Genomic DNA, 8,745 nt, shown 5'->3' with positions numbered 1-8,745 from the left:
CCTTTGCTTCCCTGGCAATTGCTTCTAGAGCTCTGGCTGTCTGGGATTAAGATTAGCTGAAGTTTCAAAAGACAGAGGGAGAGGAAACTACCAGTTTCAGGGTAAAGCAGGCAGTCTATGGCTTTCCCAAGGCTTTCAGTTGCTCCTGTTGAAGGGTACGATTCAGTGCTGCTGAGGCACTAGGGTGGTGTTTATACAAGAAGCCCCGGTCTGCAGCTCTGTTATTCTCCATACTTTAAACAAATTTTTAATTAAGAAGCTCATATATGATACTGCTGTTTCCTAAGTAGGTATTACATATGTAAAAGCAGCTCAAACATTTGAATTCCAGAAACCCTTTACCATTGCTTTTCTTACAGAACCATACCCATGTGTGTTATCATTAAGCTTAATTTATACATTCATAATTCATGACGCACTACAAGCAATGCCGTACAGGCAGACAGAAGTATGTTACGGTTATTTACTCTGATTTCTCATTAGCAATGTTAGGAAAATGTTTATTATGCAGTCTAAGTCTTATTAAACATCTATATAAGTTTTTAGAGTACTGAAGTCACTGTAGATGTTTATGGGCCGAAAACGCTGGGTTTGACAACACTAATGCAAACGTAGCAGTTTTGAGAAAGCTTTTTCTGAATCACTGAAAACAGAATTTCTTCCTGGTGAATGTGATTTTAAACTATGATTATTTTCCAGCCTTATCCAGTTTGGATATTCTCCTCTTTGATATGCGTTGTCTGACGCCAGCCAACGTGTTTTGCCGTGTTTGCGCTATCTAACAAAAAATTTTTCACTGCTGTTCTTTGAAAAATGAACGTTTCCGTGGGGTTGGCAGCCCTAGGAACTGATGGCCTCGCTGCTCATTTGCACAACAGGCACAGCCTGGAAAGCTGCACCTCTTTCTCACCACATGGCCAACCCCATGGAGAAGATTCAGCCGGACAAAAGCAAAGGTCATTCCTCCTGGATCGGAAATCAGACTTTTCGCTGGGAAATCAGCCTTGGTGCCCCAGCCTGCTGGGTCTGGTGGTGTTCATGAAGGCATAGGAAAGTCCAGGTTGACACAAGCAGTGTACTGCTCTCAGAAATGTCTAAAACATCTTGCGGGTGTGCTGAAAGCCCACCAAAAACTGTTGAACCTGCTGCTTGAGTCACAGCTTTCGGCAGAATGGGGCTGTCAAGGTTTGAGGCTGGGCCGGCCACTAACGAGTGACAGACGCTCTCTACTAACCCCTCTCCCCTCCCAAAAGGGAAAAGGAAAGAGAACGAGAGAGTGAGACTTTACGATTTGGAAAAGAAAACTAAAACAGCTTTAATGAAACAATAACAATAAAAGAAAAGATAATAATAAGGAAATAATGAAATATATAACATATGTACAAATATATACAAAACCAATACCGAACCCAACTCCCCCCACCCTGATGACAATACGTCACCACCACACTGCAGGGCTGGCACTGGGGTAGTCCCAGACTGGACTCAGCAGCAGACAGGGACAGGATACAGGAGCTGGACTCAGGCACTGGATATAGGGATGCATGGATCGGGACCGACGACAGAAGAACAGACAGAGTCCTCCTCGGATGTCGGCCATCGAAGAAGAGAGGAAGAGAGCGAGACCCTCGTGATCTCTCAGCTTTATACTGAATATGATGTATATGGGATGGAACACTCTCTTGGTCAGGTTTGGGTCACCTGTCCGGTTCGCTTCTCCCTGTAGGTGCAACCCTTTTCACTCCCAGCACCCCAACATGGAGCACAAGATTTAGCAGTGACCTTGGTCGCTATAAGAACAAGTTTAAGCAAGGGCCTCTCTGCATCCTATTCCTTGGTACGAACTATAAACATCAGGCCTTATCACTGCCAGAAGCACTCACTGTCTGGAAAAACAGGCTGCTGTTTCAGAAAGTGCAGTTAGAGGAGACTTAACTGAAAAGTTAAAGCACTAAAACAGAATTAGTTCTGATTTAGCCCAAACCAGGACAGGGGCTAAGGAGGAGCTTTGTGCTCCAGGCAGTGGCAGGCAGAGGTACAGAGGAGGTCATACCCACGTCCATAGTACTAGCATCTCCTGGCACTATGTGCATGTGAATGCCCACGTCCAGACACTGAATGAAAAACCTTGCAGAACTCCTCTGAGCCTTTCCTTTGCTGAGCCTTCTAGGTAATCCTTATTTCCAGTGTCATTTTGAGAGGTTTTTCAAAGGATGATGATTCCTCTGAGCACATCTGTATCTTCTGAGAGTGCCCACAGCCAGAATAAGGACAGCTTTGCCTCCAGAGCATCTCAAGGGGTGCTCCACAAAAAAAAAAAAAAAAAAAAAAGGAAAGCCCTGGAAGGTGCCAAGGTGGAGGGCTGAAGACGGACATTTTTGCAAGTGTTTTTCACTCAGGGCTGGAACTATCACAGGCAGGTGATGGGGTGATGCTTTGCAAACGCGATTAAGTGACACAGCAAATAAGACCTGCAGTTGGATTTCTAGAACAGGTGAGTGAAAACATTTGCAAACAGCATCGTCCTCAAGCTCAGGCAGAGATATGCAGCCTCTGACTAGCAGAGCCAGCTAGTTAAAGTGCTTGCAAGTATTAATTATTTTTCTACCTTTGCCTTTGTAAATAGGGACCAAAACTGGTCAAGGAAAAAGGGGGAAATACCTGCAATTACCAATTTTGTACTAGCTGAATCCATGTTCTGCACAACATTGCAGACTGATTACTCTCAAAAGACTTTCTATATTTAAATGTTCTGCACACGTTTGGTAACTCCGCTTTCAGACAATTATAGGCGTATGTCCCACCCATTTGCTGTGGTGATAAAAATGTGAGGGGAATTATATCATTATTGTTAAAATTTTATGTGTGGTGGACAATCAATAAAATGTCAGGTTTTGTCTCTGGTCCTGGAGATTGAATCCCATGTCAAAACATAGTTCAAGTTCAATTGCTGAAGGTTGTCTCCTGTGTTTAGTCACGGCAAGATCACCTGATAAAACATGTTATATGGCAGGTCCAGCTGGATAATTATGGCAGCCCTCAGGGTTTAAAACCTGGGAAAGCTGAAGTAAGCAACCTAAGGGGTGAACAAAGATGCTACCAAGAAGGAAAAACTGAATCCTCCGGGCCTGAACTTCAAACCCCAGCCATGCTGTCTGTGCTGCGTATGTGGCGTGGTGCTGAAGCCATCCATCCTCTCACCAAAGGCATCCCCAAACCCCATGGACTCTTCTCAGTTTGCCTGTTTGCAGCCTCGTGGAGGCGGCCGTGGGAAGGGCTTCAGCCACCCACCAAGCAGCTACCCGCTGCCCATGGAGCACAGTTTTCAGTTGGATAGCAGAGGTCGCCGGTAGCCCTTCCAGTCTGAGCCATTTTCCCAGGAAGCTCTTGCTGATGCTAGTTTTCCCTGCTGTTAAATGGTCTACTCAGCAATACTTAGTGTACTCGCTATACTCAGTATACTCAACAATTCTAAACCCAGCTCTGCAAGACATCCCAGCTTGTCTGGGTTTTATTTGGTATGGGAAGAGACAGCCCATATTTCCGCCTGGTGTAAATAAAAATTCAGGAGACAGAACTGAGCACAGCAGTGGGCTGAGGAAGCTGTTCGCTGAGCTCCTTAGATTGTTATCATTGCTTAGAGACCTCCTGTGCAACAGATGTTATCAAAGAATTGCTAACAAGAGCACCAGGATTATTTAATTCATGACAGAAGCAATTAGGCAATGCTGACAAATCATTCTTGTGGATATGCTGCAAAACGTTTGTTATTGGTTTTAGCAAGGACCATGCCTGGAGTTAAACTCATCAAATGCTTTCTGCTCACCTCTGCTCCGTGTCTCCTGCCCTTCGCCCACGGCCTTTTCTCCTGTGTCCCAGACCATGCGCTGCTGCTTCTTGAGAAACAATGTGGAAAAACAGCTGAATGACCCCCAAAATCCCCACCCTCATTACTACAGGTTGGCCAGAATGCATCTGTTATGCATCTGTGTTGTGTGTTGGTTATTTAATAGAGTGTCTATGCAACGGCTATGCAATTTTGTGCCTATTTTATAGTCTCATTTCTCTTTGTGCAAAAGCCTTCATAATGATTTATTTGACTGGCAGTAGGAATGAGGCAAGTGCTCTGTAATACATAAAATAAAAATCAGCTAATAATTCATGTCATTTATATATATAAATTAAAAATATTATATATATATAAATACTGAATATATTAAATTAAAAATAAAGTACTTGACGATTTTTTCCTTGGCTTGTTCATAGCCAAGGGATAACAATTTTAGAAGAATTTCCATATTCTCAGGCATACATCCATATTTATCTAGATATCAAGAGATGAGTCACACAACCCATCACTGTATTCAGCAGGTTACTTTGAGAACAATGTAAATAAACTCAACTCACCATCTTGCAGTATTCATTGATTCCCAAGTGCCAGCCCTTGCCAGCATAACTTCTGTCATCTCACCACGGTTATGGAACGTGCTGCTCCATGTAACAGAGCGTTTGTACCAGTAAGTTGGTTTCTGTGGCATCCTTCCTACATCGGGGATGAAGACTGTTATTAAGAGGTGGGTGATTCACGCTGAAGCGTTATGAACCTCTGCAGTCCGGTAACATGCTTTCTCAGGACCTCTGAGGCTCCCCTAGAGCTCCATGTGGTGGTCTACATGGTAGCAGCCATTGTGGCTCCCTTGCCTTGTAAAACTGGTAAACTGGTGCTCCACACAGCCCCGCTGCCCTTTCTGAACCTCTTGTCCTGGCCTGCCCCAAGCTCTGCTCTGCTCTCTGCTGGAACTGGCTGGACGTATTTTTCTGAAATAAGTTCTCCATCATTTCCGCGACCTGTGCCTCTGGGCAAGCACTGGCTCCCCATGCTGTTCAGAGACCTGCGGGACATGCGAAGCTCCTGGCTTCTCTTCATGCCGCTCACCAACCACCCACCACCAGACCAGGGGAGTTTCATAGATGGTCAATGAATGTCATGAACTTTCTGAACGTTGAGCTCGCAGGTAGGCTTGTATACCTGCCCTCGTGTTAGAGTTGCTAGAGCCATACATGGCCGTTGAAGCAGCAATTTGCCTTTCCATCCGCCTTCTCACAGGTCACTTGTATCCATGTGTATGTCTGCAGCAGAGATGCTGCACTTGCATTTCTGCTAGAAGCGTCGCAATGACCGAGGAAGGGGAAATCATGGCACTGATCTCTTGCTGGAGTTAGCACAAGCCCTCATCCGACCTGTGTCCTGCGAGGGGCAGCAAGTGCCCTTGCTGGGTGCTGCTGGAGCTCCTGCCCTATGGTGATGCTGAGAGCCACTTCTGATGCTCGGCTGTCTTGGCATGTGAAGTCACAGACTCACAAGTCCACGCTTTGCTTGTCACCGTGTGGCTTCTCCTGAAGAAATAACACTATCTCAAGGCCCTGTCTCAAACATTTGACCTGCTAATTTCACTATCTGGGAGAATAAGCTAATAAGAACTTGTCTTAAAATGTTGACACGTTTGTTTGTTTATTTTATTGGCCAAAGTGTGACATTTTAAGCTATTAACTTCAACGACTCTTCAAGGTCACCTGTCTCAGAGCAGTGGAGTCTCGCGGCTCACCGGGCTCCTTCCCTCTGGACTGTGTCTGCAGCCGCTGCAAGCATTGAAGGTGCTGCGAATAACTGATATGGGCAGGGAAACAACAGATACGAGATGATGCAGAGCTAACTTTGAGCTCAATGATACAGACATTTCTTCCCGTGGTGAAGTATGGGAAGTGTTTATAGTAACTGAGCGATGAGGTAAATAGTGATCACTGTATTGCAACAGCAGCTGCATGTAATTTATACTGTTATGCAGTAAATTTCTGCAAGGTTTGGAAGACTTTTTCAAGATCTGTGTTAAAATAGCTCCAATGAAAGCATTCTGTGTGGCCAGATTTACTGTGTGTTTCAGAGCGTTCTTAAAACTGGCCTTGGTATTTTTAACAGAGCTTCTGCACAGCAGGTGCGATCACTGGTTCTCAGCAGAGGTGGAAAAAATCTGCGGCTGAGTTATAATGGGGAAGAAGGGCTGACTGTGACACTGCAGGAAGGGCAGAGTGACCTACATCAAAAGTGCAAACAGCTCTGACCCCAGGAGGTGGAAATTTTTGGGACATGCAGTCGCTGGCAAACTGCCCGTTGGTGGTTATAAAAATTCTTCCTTGGATATGGATTGCAAAAGCCACACAAAAGTAAATAAGTTATGCACTGTATGAATTAACTCAGCAGTGCAACCACTCGGGTTGGACAGGAGCTGTTTTTCAGCTCTGAGGAACATGCCTGGTTTCTCAGCCTTGTCCTTTGGTCAGCAAGCATCGTGCAGTGCAGGACTCGGTTTTGACATTAGCACCACCCAGGGATGGTGAAGGTGACTGGTCAAGGAGGGACACGCTGGTGAGAAAGTCCCTATGTTAGGAATGGCAGCAGTATCCTGGAACAATGCACAAAAAATACATCCCGTGATTAGGTCTTAGATGTATTTTCTCTTACGCCCCTACCAGCAGCTCAACCAGAAAAAGTCTGGATTTTCCTTGAGCCATATCCTTGCCTGCTCTCTGCTGAGCAACCAGAGAAATGAGGATGCATTTCCATCTACCAAGAACATTCAAGGTTCATGTGAGTTGAAGGTGCACATTGATTGCTCACAACTGTGAAGTGCCATTGCAGTGGATTACTCTTTTTTTCATAGAATTGAGGGAACAACTTTATGTAACAGCGAATTGATTAACTGCCCTTGATGTCACATTTATGTGTTACTCCTCTGAATTTTCTTGATATTTTCTTGCTGTCTCTGTAACCCTGCAGGCCACTGACTTAAACTTTTTTCCTGAAGTTGAAACTGCAGCTGTGGCACCAAAAAAGTCTGTTGAGAAATGCTTATAGTCTAACTGGCAGAATGATGAAGGTATTTTCTAGGACCCAAATGCCCCTCCTTTTTTTTTTTTTTTTTACTTAAAACACTCTCAGTAGTAACAAAAATAAACAAACAGAATCCAGGAGATACAGCATTCAGACGTGTTTGCCCCATCTGAATCCTTTTTCTCCCTATATGCAATAGTTCCCTGCAAGTGTCCCTGCATTGCTGCTAGTCTGCTTTTTGAGGAAAGTGAAGTTATTCTGCTTTTAACGATTTTTTTTTAGTTCCTTGGTAATTTCAAACAGATTTGATGGAGCTTAGAGTTCAAAGTTTTAAATGTCCTGCAAGTTTAGCATGAATCAGTAGACCTGCAGAGCTGCAGAGAAGTGTCACTGCTGATCTTCAGTGTGAAGTGAGGATCATTTGTTGAATTCTATTTTATTTTATTTGATCTTCTGACCAGCAGCACGCAGAAGGGCAGACACAGCCTGCAGCTACCCCAGGCGTGCTGCCTCTGAGCTGGTGGAGCAGGTTTGCAGGCTGCATTACACTGGGAGGGAAGGTCTCAGGGACACAGCGGGGAACTGAAGGCATCCCAGCTGGAGGGATGGGAAAGATCACGGGAAACAGGGGAAGGAAGAGGGATTATTTTGGTGAGGGGCTGTGGAACTGCAGTCTTTGGGAACCGTGGTCTGTTCACAGAACAGTGTTTTGAATGTGGCTCTGCTCAGTACAAGAAGTTAGAGCGTGGTTTCCAGCAGCCTGTAGCAAGCCCTGGTTTTGCTTCTCTCGAAGAGATTTCCAAAAGAGGGATATGAATATGCCAGTCAGCTGCACTGGGACCTGCCGATGCCTCGGTATCTCTCCAATGACACTTGCCAAGGGTTGGAGAAAGGCTGGGGCTGTCATACAAAGGCACTTTAATTTTTCTTGTACTTGATAAAGTGAGAGCAGTGTGACCTGCATTGCCTTTACCTACTTGTTTGCTCTCCTCTTCCTGCCTCCATCCAGCTCCCATCATCTCTGCTGGCCTCCGTCTTCAGACCCACACTGTAGAACTGTTCCAACTAATCCTGCTTCCCCACTTTCTTTTCTTCTTTCAATTGCTTGACATGCTGTCTCTTGAACATCCCATGAGCCCCTGAGCTTGGGTGAACCTGATTGAGTCGGTTCCTCCTGGCTCTTTAAACCCCAGTCTCTTGGGAGCAGCTACTGCAGCTCATCCAGGACTAGGGAGCTATTATTCAATCAGCTTCCTTTTTTTTCTGGCAGCATCTTTGCTGGTCATACCTGGATACTTAAGGCCATTAGTGTGTGTGGTGAAGCATTTCAGCTGGAGAATAAAGCACCTCATCTGTGTTGGCCCTGAGCCACAGGAGATGCTTTACTTGCAGGAAGCATCCCGACATGGGAGGAGCTACTGGTGTAAATTACTGTTAGGTTATGAAGTCCTTGGAATCTGGAAACCTTCTTGGCTGCTCCACTCAGTGGTTAATTAAGACTGATAACAATAATTGATGTGTTCAGAGCAGCAGACTGCAGGGTTAGCTTATTGCACACACTTAGCTCTTTTGAAGGAGGTCATTAATAAATCAAAGTGGCTTGGACCTCCTAAATCCATGTTAGTTCTACTAAAGCCAAACAAAATCAAACCTAAAATTTGCATCAAATTAGAAGGCCAACGAGGTTTGTAGCAGAAGTTAATGTCTGTAAAGGATGGATCTAAATCTTTGGTAAACCTCCCGGTGCTGACAGAGGATTGAGGGTGTTTATTGCCCCGATTATTCATACAAGCCTTCAAACTGACACAAGGTGGCAGAGGGTAGAGGATGATGATAGTCTCATAATGAGGAGGAGG

Source organism: Leptosomus discolor, chromosome Z, assembly GCF_034619465.1.
Source record: "Leptosomus discolor isolate bLepDis1 chromosome Z, bLepDis1.hap2, whole genome shotgun sequence".
Taxonomy (NCBI): Eukaryota; Metazoa; Chordata; class Aves; order Leptosomiformes; family Leptosomidae; genus Leptosomus; species Leptosomus discolor.
This window is presented reverse-complemented; position numbering follows the sequence as displayed.